A 12,127-nucleotide genomic window follows, 5' to 3' on the forward strand; every position below is an offset into this window, starting at 1 on the left:
TATAGAGGGAACACTCATTCTTGCATGATACCTGTGCAAAGTGGCAGAGGTGCTTGGTTTAGATTTTCAAGATGGTCATCTCTCTCTTTTTTTTTTTTTTTTTTTTTTTGTCCAACCAAAATAATTACTTATGGGGCAAAACAGATTACAGTGGGACTTGTCAGAGGAACTATTCATCTTCAGGACAGAGATGCTATTCTAACAGAAGTAGAAGTGCTATGCTAAGACCGACAGAAAAAAAGAAATATCTTCTGAGAGTCCATCTAAATTCAGTTTTTCCTGGTTAGGGTAAGGAGAGGAAGAATGGTGCTACTTGAAGTATGTCTACACACGTTTGTATCTTTGGACTGCATTGTCTGTCCTATTTAGACTGTATGCACCTTGAGACGCACGGAATGGGTTCTTTTATTTGTACAGCATTGATGATACCATCGTACTTGCTCAGTTGCAGGTATAACAATGATAAACACCAGCTTTAATAATATGCCTTTCTTCCTCTAAGGCCTTTAAGATCAGAACTACTTTCCTTGTTTAAATGTGTGTGAAATGCTGGAGAATTCACATCCCACCTGCTTGCCTCCTTTTTACTTGTACATTTTTTTGACAGAAACCTGTCATCTCAGTGATCATAACAATCAGCTTTTAGTCCTTTAGACCACCGAGTGTAAACATTTTGTGAAATACTGAGTTGAACCATGAAAGAGAATATCATGGAAATTGGTGAACAGAGTAAACTTGTATGTCTAGGTTGGCATTTTCTGAAACTCTTTATGTGATCTTTTTAGAGCAGCTGAGACTGATTATATATTGGATGTGTGTTTTCCCACCTACTTAATTATTTCCTTAGGACAGGGCTGTTCAGCTGGTGGCCCACAGGCCACATGCAGCCTGCAAGGAGTTAATATGTGGTCTGTGGACTCCCTGCTGACCACTGCTCCCCTTAATTGCTCCAGCTGCTGTGGTGACCGGGTACACTGCTCTTTCCCTCCTGGCTACTGCTTCCTTCCCCACTCCTTGGGGACACAGTGACGTGGTGGAAGGGGGGGAGGGGCTTGGGGTGATGGGATGTGTGCTGCCTCTGCTCTGTGCACAGCTAGGTGGAGCAGAGTTGAGTCACCTTGCCTGCACATAGCAAAGGGTTGAGGGCCAGCTGCCTGTGTAGCAGGGGGACCCCAGGAGGGCAAACCCTGTGGTGTGAGGCCCCTGCAGTTTGTGGCCCAGGGGTCTGCAGCCTGTGGAGTATGTAGCCCTCCACCACCCAGTACTTCTATTGTTCCTATGTTCTTCTAAATAATATCTATTGTTTATGGTTCTGTAGTATACATTGGTACAAACACGCCCATTCAGCCCTGTTTGATATATTTTTGATGTTGTGTTTAAAGTGGAATAATTACTAGACCAATTTTGAAACAATATGGCACTGTAGAAGCAGACTGGCAAACAAGCATCTGCTTTTCTGGCCATATCTGGTAATATGCAACTACATTAAGGTCAGAAAAGCCTTTTCCATTTGTGCATATAATGGCAAAATTTGTAAATCCTTGGGTCTGTTTTATAGCTGTTTTCATTCCACCTGTTCAGACTAGCTTTTAGTATGGAAAATGCCCATGCCTGTAGGGTGGGAAAGGTCTGCCCAGGTGAAGGGCTGGGAGCCAAAGCATAGCAAGGATTGAAATACGAAAGGAAGGGCAATGGGGAACACTATTTGAAACCACAGCTAGGACTTTGATTCGTTGTTACTGAGGAAATGAGTTGTTTGGTAAACACTGGAGAGGACGAAAGAGAGAAATTCCTACATTTGGATATTTGGCATTCAACTGCTTCAAAGTCTTACCAAATACAAATTACTTTTGTAATTTGACATCTGATCCTTGCTCTGAATTGTTAATAGAAACTACCTGAGCAGAGTAACCTGGGCATAGGGAACCTCTACGGAACATAGAAAGATTTCATGTTAATGCTCCTTGTACCATAGCTGATGCCCTTGCTGATGCTCCATACTCTTGTCATGACTCCTGGCGTGTAAGAGAAAGAGACACTTTCTTCAAATATTGAACAAAAACCTGTTCCAGTGAGAAGGAACTCAATGTGATCCCCAAAGCTTCTCTACTCACTTATTCACTGTGGAGCTTCTGTCTAGAGTTTTCCCAGCCCACAGTTCTGCCTCACTTCCTCTTGTAGAGTTAAGGAAACAGCCCACGTAGTTTCAAATATCCTAGAGCTGTGGGGGCCAACCTTTTTTGTAAGCATGTTAGAAATTAGCCCCATGACCTCCCCAACTGTCACTCCAATCCCCTTCCTCTGCCTGATTGGCTGCTCTGCTTTCTGCTTCTTGCCAGGTACTCCCCACCTGATCTGCAGCTCTACCCCTCTGCTACTGTGCTATCCCCTTGCTTCCTGTGCTACTTATGAAATTCATGCCACAGGTTGACCAACGCTATTGTAGAGAATACTTAGCCTTAGCAAATGCCTAGCAAGCCCTTCTCTAAAATATCTGGAAATAAAAAAAAAAAAATAATTTGCTCTTAGTTGTCAAAGCAAAAGTAAGTGACACCTCCCGTGGCACAATACAGAAAGGCTGTGGCTTCATTAAGTACGTTTCATCAGCCTGCACCTGAAAAAGGGATGCACTTTTGTAGTTTTAAGCTTCCCTTGAGTAGGTTCCAGCGAGTCTGTGTCACTAGCCTCCCTGGCACACTTCCTGGGTACAGAGCTTTTCTACTTATTCATAGAATTAGGACTTTTGTTTCAGCTGCCTAAGGCTTCCAGGAACAGTAGTAGTACCTTCGGGGATATTCCTTGTGCTGGAGCACACTGTTTCCTGGGGCATTTACCATGTGGACATTCCCACATGTGCTTCACCTCTTCCGGGATATGCAGTTGAAACACAGAACACATAGGCTTTGCAATGGTTTTAAATGCAGTTACTTTTGTACTTTAGATAGCAGAGATTCAGATAGAGACTAAAGAACAAAGTACTTCTAACCACATTTTTTGCCTCAATTTCTTCACCACTTCTAATGTTCTTGGATATTTCAGTACGCTAGAATGTGAAGAATCAATCCCTTGCCTGTTTATAGCTTCACCTCTAGCAAGAGGGCATTTGCTTCTCAATTGGTCTTGCACTGGGGAGATCCGTGTGCTATAAAAACATCCCCATGTTCTATCTTACCCAAAGCCTCCTTTGTCTCTTTAAACCCCAGCTCTGTCATCTGTGTCCCATTATTCTCTTATCTGGGGATTTCCCACTGGCCCCTCCCTGCAGATAAACTCCATCAGACCGATTTTCTAGTAAGGGCATCATCACTAGTCAAAGTATAGTTCTGAAGGTTAATGATTGGGTTAATGACCACTTCTGTTTTTATACTGAAACTTCAAGACAGGGTAGGTGATTTATGTTGGGGACATTATCTGCTCATGATTGAATCACTACATAACCAGCGATGAAACCGTTTAAATAAAATTAAGCAGAATTTGTAAGTTGACATAGGTAAGACCCTTACCTATTTGACATCCATCTTATGGACCCTAAAAAATCTGCTAATATTGTCATAATAGAATACTGTAGCTCAGATGAATGACTCTACAGATTATGACAATAAATCTTATCATAGACACTTATCATGTAAAGGTCTAAATCCATAAATGTGCCAAAGGATATTTTTGTGCTTATAAAGCCCTATTCTAGGAACTTGTTGTGCACAGAGAGTACAGCGCTGACACAGAGGTCCATCGTAGTCAGCAGAGTTCCCCATGGGTGATGCAATTTGCTGCCTTGCAACAAACAGTAGGATTGGGTTTGCCCAAAGGGGACTATTTGTTGTAGCAATCCTTGTGCCTAGTAGTAAGTAATTGCAGGATGGACCTTAGACTGCTGGAAAGATTCAGAACCAATGCAAATTATTAAAATAACATTAACTCCTGCCATTGTTTATACAAATGGCAGTATTAAAAGTATTACAGCATTAAGAAAAGAACTGTAAAGCTATAATCATCACCAAATCAGTTTTAGACTCCACTGTTGCAAGGTAAATCAGTCTGATCTATGAGTACTGCACAGTTTCTGAAAATAATTTTTAAAAAGTTATAAAGAATGGAAGTCAAATATATGTGACCATTGAATTATTCTCTAAAATCTGGCCTGAAGAAGCATCATGTTGTTCAGAACCATATTTCAGAAACATTCATTTTAAGAGAGAAAATCTTAATTCTCGAGCTTAATTAAGTAATAACCTGTGTGGTGGTACATTTTATATGCCAATCTTTCTTCCTGGGAGCTTTGTTCCTGGTGCAAACATACTGTAAGTAATTAATAGAAGATACCTTGTATTTTAAACACATGCAAACATTTTAGCAATTTTTTTCATAGGGGAGAATGGAACCACTGCATTGAACATGTGATACTAGTGATTCACTAGTCTTTTTTGTAAAAGAAACTCCATTTTCCCTTTCTCTATCCTGACAGATCAATAGAATGTTGATTCATTTGTTTCACTTGTCTGTTTCTTTTATGTTAAAGACTTGTTTTTATTCTTGATTGATCAAAACATATCTGTCATGAAATATTTTCAAACACTTTTATCAGAGTTTTTGATATCTTGCTTATTTATTGTCTTTTGCATATTTTCTTTCACAGATTTATTTCATTTATTTATCAATTGATCACTTTCCACAGTTGTGTGTAATTTCTCAAGCCTTTAGCTAAAGTTTCCTTCATTTTTTTCTCAAACTAGCATCTCAAATGACACACCAGCAATTTGCAATCCTCCTAACTGGTGTCTGTGCCAAACAACTATAACAGTGCTTACATGGATTTTAAAAAAAAGTTAATCATTGTAAAATGTGGGACATGCAATGTCTGGGAATTGGAGCACAGAATTTACTAATCGGAACTCCTGTGTTCTGTTCCCAGCTTTGCTAATGATACAAGTACTTTACCTTTCTATTAATTTTCAAATATAAAATAGGCATGTTAACATTTAACTACCTAACAGAGGTTTCATGGCTTAAGGGTACAACCAGCCCCTGTGTTCTCCTTCTCTGCAGAAGGCAGGGTAGAGATGCACATTATAGACTGAATTGGAGATGCATAAGCTTTCATGACCTGAACTCACTTCGTAAGATGCTGTGAAAGGGCATGCACAGAGCAGTCTGTCAAGAAGAGAGAGTGATTTGGATACAAAAGAGAGGGAAGGGAAGGAGAGTGGGGAGAAGTGGAGGGAGAGGCAAATAAATTAAAAAAAAAAAAAAAATTCATAGGAACAATGGGTTCACAAAAGCTAATCCAGGTAATGGGATAAGTATCCATAGTTTCTCTTTAGACCATACTTAATCCAGTCTGTGGATAAATTTTCTTCTGTAATTTCATGTTCAAGTTTATTTGTAAAGTTTTTTTGTGTAAGAACAGCTACTCTGAGGATAGCAATGGAAAGTCTAGTTAAATTAAAGTGTTCTACCATAGGCTTGTGTGTCTTTCTGGAGTGAAATGTGATCAGTGTTCATTCATTCTTACATATAGGGATTTACACATCCAGTGTAGGTGTCCAGTGTCTGTCTGTCCAACCTAGACAGCAAAGGAGCGCTGTCAGCAGGTGAGGGCATATGACATTGATTGAGGTGCAGGTGAATGAACCTTGGATGTTATAATCCATGTTTGATCCAGTGATGACATGGTCTGTATTGATGAGGATGCACAGCTCTGTAGCTCTGTAGGTTCTTATGCTGTAGATCTTGTACAGGAGTTTTCCTTATCCCTTTCCCTAACATGGCTCACACCAGCACTTGCCTGGGTTTTGCTGTGTGAGCAGAGAGTGGAGATGGCTATGAATGTGATGGGTGGAGGCACACTAGGTCATAAATTCTCAGTCTTAAAAGATTTGTCAATTTTTTTGAATAGTTGCCTAAATATTCCATGCTTGTGCCAAACTGCTGTTTTTAGAACTTTTTTTTGGAAATTGTTTAAATGATTATCTGAGTTAAACAATCCATTGCTGCAAGTTTCAATTACATGCATCATCAAGGCATCATTTTAAACTCTGTTTATAATAATTAAAAAAGTAATTATAAGATGAGCCCTGCGGATTCATAATCTTGCATCTGTTGAAGTCAAGGGGAGTTTCACCACTGATATTGGTGAGACTAAGATTGTGTGCTTACAAGCTTTAAAATGTCTGGTTAGTACTGTATATTCAGCTGTTATACGTTTGTCATGAGATTGCATGACATGTTTTCTCTGTGGTGTCATTTACTGGTACTGAATTCATCACAGTCTCTTTTTAAAGTACCTCTTTTTGCAATTTCCTTCTGACAATTCTGACTTAGCAAAATCAAACCAGTCACAAAGGGCATCTTTACACATGCTCGAGGGTGGGGGGCTTTTTTAATTAGAGTGGCTCTTAGGAGCCACTTTAATTAAAGTGTCCACAGTGTCTCATGTACTCAGCGTCCCACACTTGAAAATGGTGGCAGGGGTGTTTAAAGCTTGTTTCACAAGCCTTAGTTAAAGCATCCCCAGCACCATTTTGAAGCACAGGGATGCTAAGTACACAAGACACTGAGACTGTGGGAGCTTGCTAATTAGAGATGGATTTAATTGAGTTTGCTCCACTGTGTGCTAATTAGCATGCATTAGAGCAGGAGTCAGGCATGTGTATAGGTGTCCAAAATTCCACAAAAAAACTGGGATTTGAAATAAGTGTTAGTGTAGTTCAAACTGGATAATTTTTAAGCCATCATTTTAAAATGAATTGCCCTACAGTTAGTTCCTAAATGCATGAGGCACTTGTTATGGCTTTAGTTTTAATGCTGTCTGGGCACTTCTATAAACTGTTGGAGTTGAGAAGACATAGGAGATCCACTAGAAAATGAAAGTTCCCTCTCCTTGTCTGCATTAGCTATATGTTGGATTTCTTCTCACCATCCTGTTTTGCCCACAAAAAGGAGTGTTTCACTGAAGGGAATGAACGAGCTTGTCTAATTTGTCAGACAAGATATCCTGTGTGAATAATGACTGTTTTACCCCTTAGTGCTATAAACAATAACAAGTATCTGCATGAAGAGGCATGGTATAATACCAATATAACTGTGCTATACTACTGGTGTGTGATGCTCCAGGAGCTTGGAAGCATGTATACACAAATCCTGGCTGCAAGCCATTATTGATATGGAGAGAGAACATTTGGTCAAGATGACCCCAGAGTAGTGGCTACAGCCCACAGGTAAAATGAAAGGAGGGCCCTGGCATGATGCCAGACAGTGTGGGGTAGAATTTGGAGGGCTTCCAGGCTAGTAGAAATAAGAGGTATTAACACAAATGTTAGTCTTTGTTTGACATAGGGTGTCAAACTCAGCCAGGCCCCTGGGCTGTATCCAGACATCAGGGCCCTTCCCAGGCTAGAGGTGTGCTGGATCTGGATCCATCTTCAGCAGCAGGGCAAGCAGGTACAGCAGCATGGAGGTTATTACAGCCATTGCTTATCTCAGCACTGCTGAAACATGTCCCCAGTAGGACTGCATATCCTGGATTTTGGTGTTGGTCCTTGCCCCTAATTTCCCAGGTCTTCCAGGAGCTTCACAAGCTGGGTGAAATGTCTCTGTGGGCTCTCTTCAGCCCATGCACCAGATCTTTGATGCCCCTGGTCTATACAGAATTAATTTGCAGAGAAGTTAATCGTTTCACATTGGATTATAGAATTTTTTTTTTAACTGACAGGTAAAATTCATAACAACACATGTATCGGGTAAGAACATGTCATTTGAATTTGAGAAATGAGTTAATGAGCACAGAGCCCCATTTAGATTATTCTGAACACATTAAGCTGTGCCAGCTCTTGCATAATAGAAAATAAACCTGAAAACCATGTCTGCAGGAAAACCTGACTGGACACCCATTTCATTGAGATCACCACTAAGGCTCTTATCAGCATGCTTGAATATGCTGTTCTTTCTAATGTTGTGATTGGCACATTGTGAAGCAATTTGATTTTGATGAGCTCCTATATATCCTTTTCTTTGCTGCTTGTAGCAAGTGAGCTATCTCAAGACAATAGTTATTCCTAGAAAACAAAGGGTAGCAAGCCAGCAGTTCTAAGCAAGAGCAGGTGATAAATTTGTGATAGTGGCAGGATGGGTTCACTTGGGTATCATGTAGACCAGGGGTAGGCAAGGTTTTTTGACCGGAGTGCCAAAAGAACCACAGTGTCTACCTTGGAAGGTGCTGGAGTGCCAGCATGCCAGAAAAACAAAACGAGGGCAGGGGGTACATGGCAGGAAGCACTGCATGTTAGTACAGTTAATAATCATAAACAGTACCTTTTTTTCTACGGTAAATACCAGATTTTCTAAAAATTGTAAACCTGGTGACAATAAATAAAACTTCTGATACTACCTTTGATCTTGTGTATTTGTTTTCTGAGGGTGCCCCCACAACAGCCCCCCAACCCTGCCGGAAGGAGCCCCCAGCAGCCAGGACCCAGGTCCACAGCTCCCTGTCCCCAACAGAAGGCAGTGGCTGCTGCAAGAGGAGCAGGTGCCATCTCCCCCACTGCTGCTGGCTGCTGTGGGGTGGGGTGGATGGTGGGGACAGCGCCTGGTGGCAGCATGCACTCTTGGGGGGCAGAGGGGGAACCTGCACCCCCCAGATCTATGTGAGGGCAGTGGCAGGCCTGGTGTGCACTGTGGGCTCAGGCTCCCACGCTTGCTGCCCTCCCTCAGGCCCTCCAGGGCGCAGCGTGTGTGACACAGAGTAGCAGCACACAGAGGGGCGACACAAGGAGGCTTCCTGCTGCTGCAAGCTCCTCAGTGCCCTGGTCACGCTTCCCCTGCTGTTGTGTGCCCCCGCTGTGCTCTACCACGCCAGGTTCCACACACTGCTCTGCAGAGGTGGTGGGGGATGGCAGCACAGCAGGGCTGGGAGGCAGCAGCTGTTTGCAGCCTCCCAGCTGCAGCTGGCCCAGACTCTGGGTAGCTGCTGCCAGCCACAGATCCTGGGCTGCTTGCAGCAGGGCTTGCATCCTCCCAGTTGCCTGCTGGGAGCAACTCGGTCTCCGTGGCTGGCAGCTACTGCCTAGAGCCCAGGCTGGCGGTGCCATACTGAGCAAAATGGCCTCGCAACGCATGCTCGGCATGCGTGTTGGGGGTTGCCGACCTTTGATGTAGACAATATTATACCCTGCTATTGTCCTCATTGGAGGAACAAATGCAGTTCATAAATCTGATTTATTTTGGAGGAATAGCAAAAATGTGTGGAGAAGTGCTCAGTTAAGCTATGTCTACGGCTCTTCCAGGCTATGCTCAGAGGCCCTGCCATGAAGTGTGCTCCTATTTCCCTCCCCTACCACATTCCTGCTCAGCCTATGCCAATTCTAAGGCCACATAGCACCTTAGAATTGTGCTTAATAAGTGGGAGTAAGCACACCTGGGACAAAGCATAAGTGTGGTCAATTCTGGGTGCATGCACAATGTCACTCTAAGGTGGCTACTTACCACTTTTGGGGGAGTTAGTGCACACAATAGGAGTGATTTGGTAGGAGCATGCTTCATGGCAGCATTTTTGGGCACCATGCAGAGGTGGTGCAGTCATGTCCATGATCATTCCTTCTACCCATTCTTGTGGGAACAGCAAAGCTAAGTTTCAAATGAATCCAAACCAAAGTTGAGAGAGGGGTGGGTGTGGTAGGGCAGGAAAGGGATTAGGCCTAGAGGTGGGATAATTTTTGTAATTTGGATGAAACGAATAGTGAAAGGGAATTGGGTAAATTTTAGGTATAAAGTGCTCAAAATGAATTTCCTAAGGAAATTGCCTGAAACTTACCTATCTGTGCCAATAGTTCTCAACCTTTTCAGACTCAGGACACCCTTCCTCAGACCTGAGACATCTATTCATAATAGTTAGGATTTGAATGGCACTGCATTTCAAAAACTAATGTATTAATTACAGGGCCTACCTCCTTGCACAGGGGGTAGACAGTGGTGGGCAGGTGAATAGCCAGGCAGGGAGAGCCTGCCTTTATTTGCTTGTCTCTTCACCTTAATCTCCACACTTGGAGGTTCCCCATTCCCAGCACCGTGGTTTTGGAGCATGGATATCAAACATACAGCCTGTGGACCAGATCTGGCTCATAAAGCTGGGGCCTCTGGTCTGTGGGTGTTCTCAGAGACTGAACTACCCACTTTTGTGGGGTGGATTTGACTGTGCCTGCCAGGACTGCTGTTTCAGTGCAGCTTTGGAACCTAGGGAGTTAATGCTACTTACCTCCCCTATCTGCCACCAACATCTTGGATTTTTAGTTATTCCTTATGACTAAAGTTAGTGGCAGGGAAAATGTGAGGTGATGCAGCAGTGTTAATTCTGGGTTCTGGGAATTGTGTTTTGCCAGGTGGTCCAGATGAGTTTGATACTTAAATTTCTTAGAGGACTGGATTGTGACTGTTGGTGTGGAATCACTCTGAAGATTCACAATGATACATTTGAAAAGCCTGTTCAACTTCATAACCTTGTTATGACAAATTATGTTATCTGCCCTTTCACCATCTTCTAGAGCATTAAAAATAATGGGAAAAGGTTAGGGAAAAGGAAGAAACAGTTGCCTATGGGCTCGTGAAATTAATTAATTTATTGTTGCTATTTATCCAAAGTGCTGAAGGATGTAGTTCAGGCAGATGATTGCAGTACAGTGAGTGTTATAAAGTCACAAAGCAGATGTTAGCTTAATATAAGAGTTAGTTTGGTACTGGTGCCAGAAATAATAACTACATGAAGCTGGAATATATTCATAATATGTAATGTTAACAAAATGGCAGCCTTTTTCTGAATCAGCATGAAGTTGGTATTTTAATTCAAATGAACAAACAATAAAAATCAGTGGGTCATTCATATGGATTCAGTAGTTCTTCCTTTAAAACTATTTTTATTTTATTTAAAATCTTTGTTTCATATTTCAAATTGGAGAAATTAGACAGCTGTAGATCCAGTTCAGCACTCCTTGCTGATTTATTAATGTATTTATTTATTTTACATGGGTAAAAGCTGAGGTGCATTTGGGGGACACCAGAGAAGATTTGCTTGAAAAAGGTTCTTTAGACCCTTTTAACTTGATCACATAGCTTTTGTTGCATTTCTCTTATAAGCATATGACTCTTCCAGTGAAGAGCAGGATACCATTTTACTTGAGTCAGTCCTGAGGCTACTGCAACTGTTGGGGCCCCTTGCAGATGATACCAAGCTGAGGGGATAGTAGATACGCTGGAGGGTAGGGCTAGGACTTGGTGTGACCTAGACAAGTTAGAGGTTTGGGCCAACAGAAATCTCATGACGAGGTTCAATAGGAACAAGTGCAAAGTCCTGCATTTAAGATGGAAGAATCCCATGCACTAGTACAGGCTGGGGGCTGAGAAGAGGAGACCGAGGGAGGATTTAATAGCAGCCTTCAACTACCTGAAGGGAGGTTCCAGAGAGAGTGGAGTTAAACTGTTCTCAGTGGTGGCAGATGACGGAATAAGGAGCAATGGTCCCAAGTTGCAGCAAGGGAAGTTTAGGTTAGATATTGGGAAGAATTTCCTCACTAGGAGGGTAGTAAAGCACTGGAACAGGTTACCCAGAGTGGTGGTGGAATCTCCATCCTTGGAGGTTTTTAAAACCCAGCTGGACAAAGCTTTGGCTTGATAACCTAGATGGGGATGGTCCTACTTTGAGCAGGGGGCTGGACTAGATGACCTCCTGAGGTCCTTTCCAACCCAGACTTTCTATGATTCTACCTCAGATGCTGTAACAATTCTCCTCTGCTCCAGTGAGGTTAATTGAGTTGCTTTACATCACTGGTGATTCTTTGGGCAGAGTGACCTGGTGTTGCTCATCTCCTTTCCAGGTATGGATGGCCGTTGGCTCGCAGGGAGCTCATCTGTCCTTTGGCAGATCTTGTTTTTAGTCCTGCTGTGTGTGCCCACATCCTCCTCACCCAGGAAAGCCCAGGTGGGGGCACCAGTTTAGTCTCCAAGAATCCAACCAGGGAACAGGCTGTACTGGTTTGCATGGTACCACATGGCAGACCAAGAGAGGCCTGGCCAGCAGGGATCATTTTACTAGGCCTGTAAAAAAAAATAAATAAATAAATAAATAAATAAATTAAAA

General features: G+C 42.5%; 1 protein-coding gene across 2 annotated transcripts in view; it reads left to right on the plus strand.

Annotated features, from left to right (window-relative positions):
* LYN (LYN proto-oncogene, Src family tyrosine kinase) overlaps positions 1 to 12,127 on the plus strand; it is a 98,909-nt gene that overhangs the window by 10,919 nt on the left and 75,863 nt on the right. The window lies entirely within an intron of this gene.

Source organism: Gavialis gangeticus, unplaced genomic scaffold (assembly GCF_001723915.1).
Source record: "Gavialis gangeticus isolate Ggan-Ray unplaced genomic scaffold, GavGan_comp1, whole genome shotgun sequence".
NCBI classification, from domain to species: domain Eukaryota; kingdom Metazoa; phylum Chordata; order Crocodylia; family Gavialidae; genus Gavialis; species Gavialis gangeticus.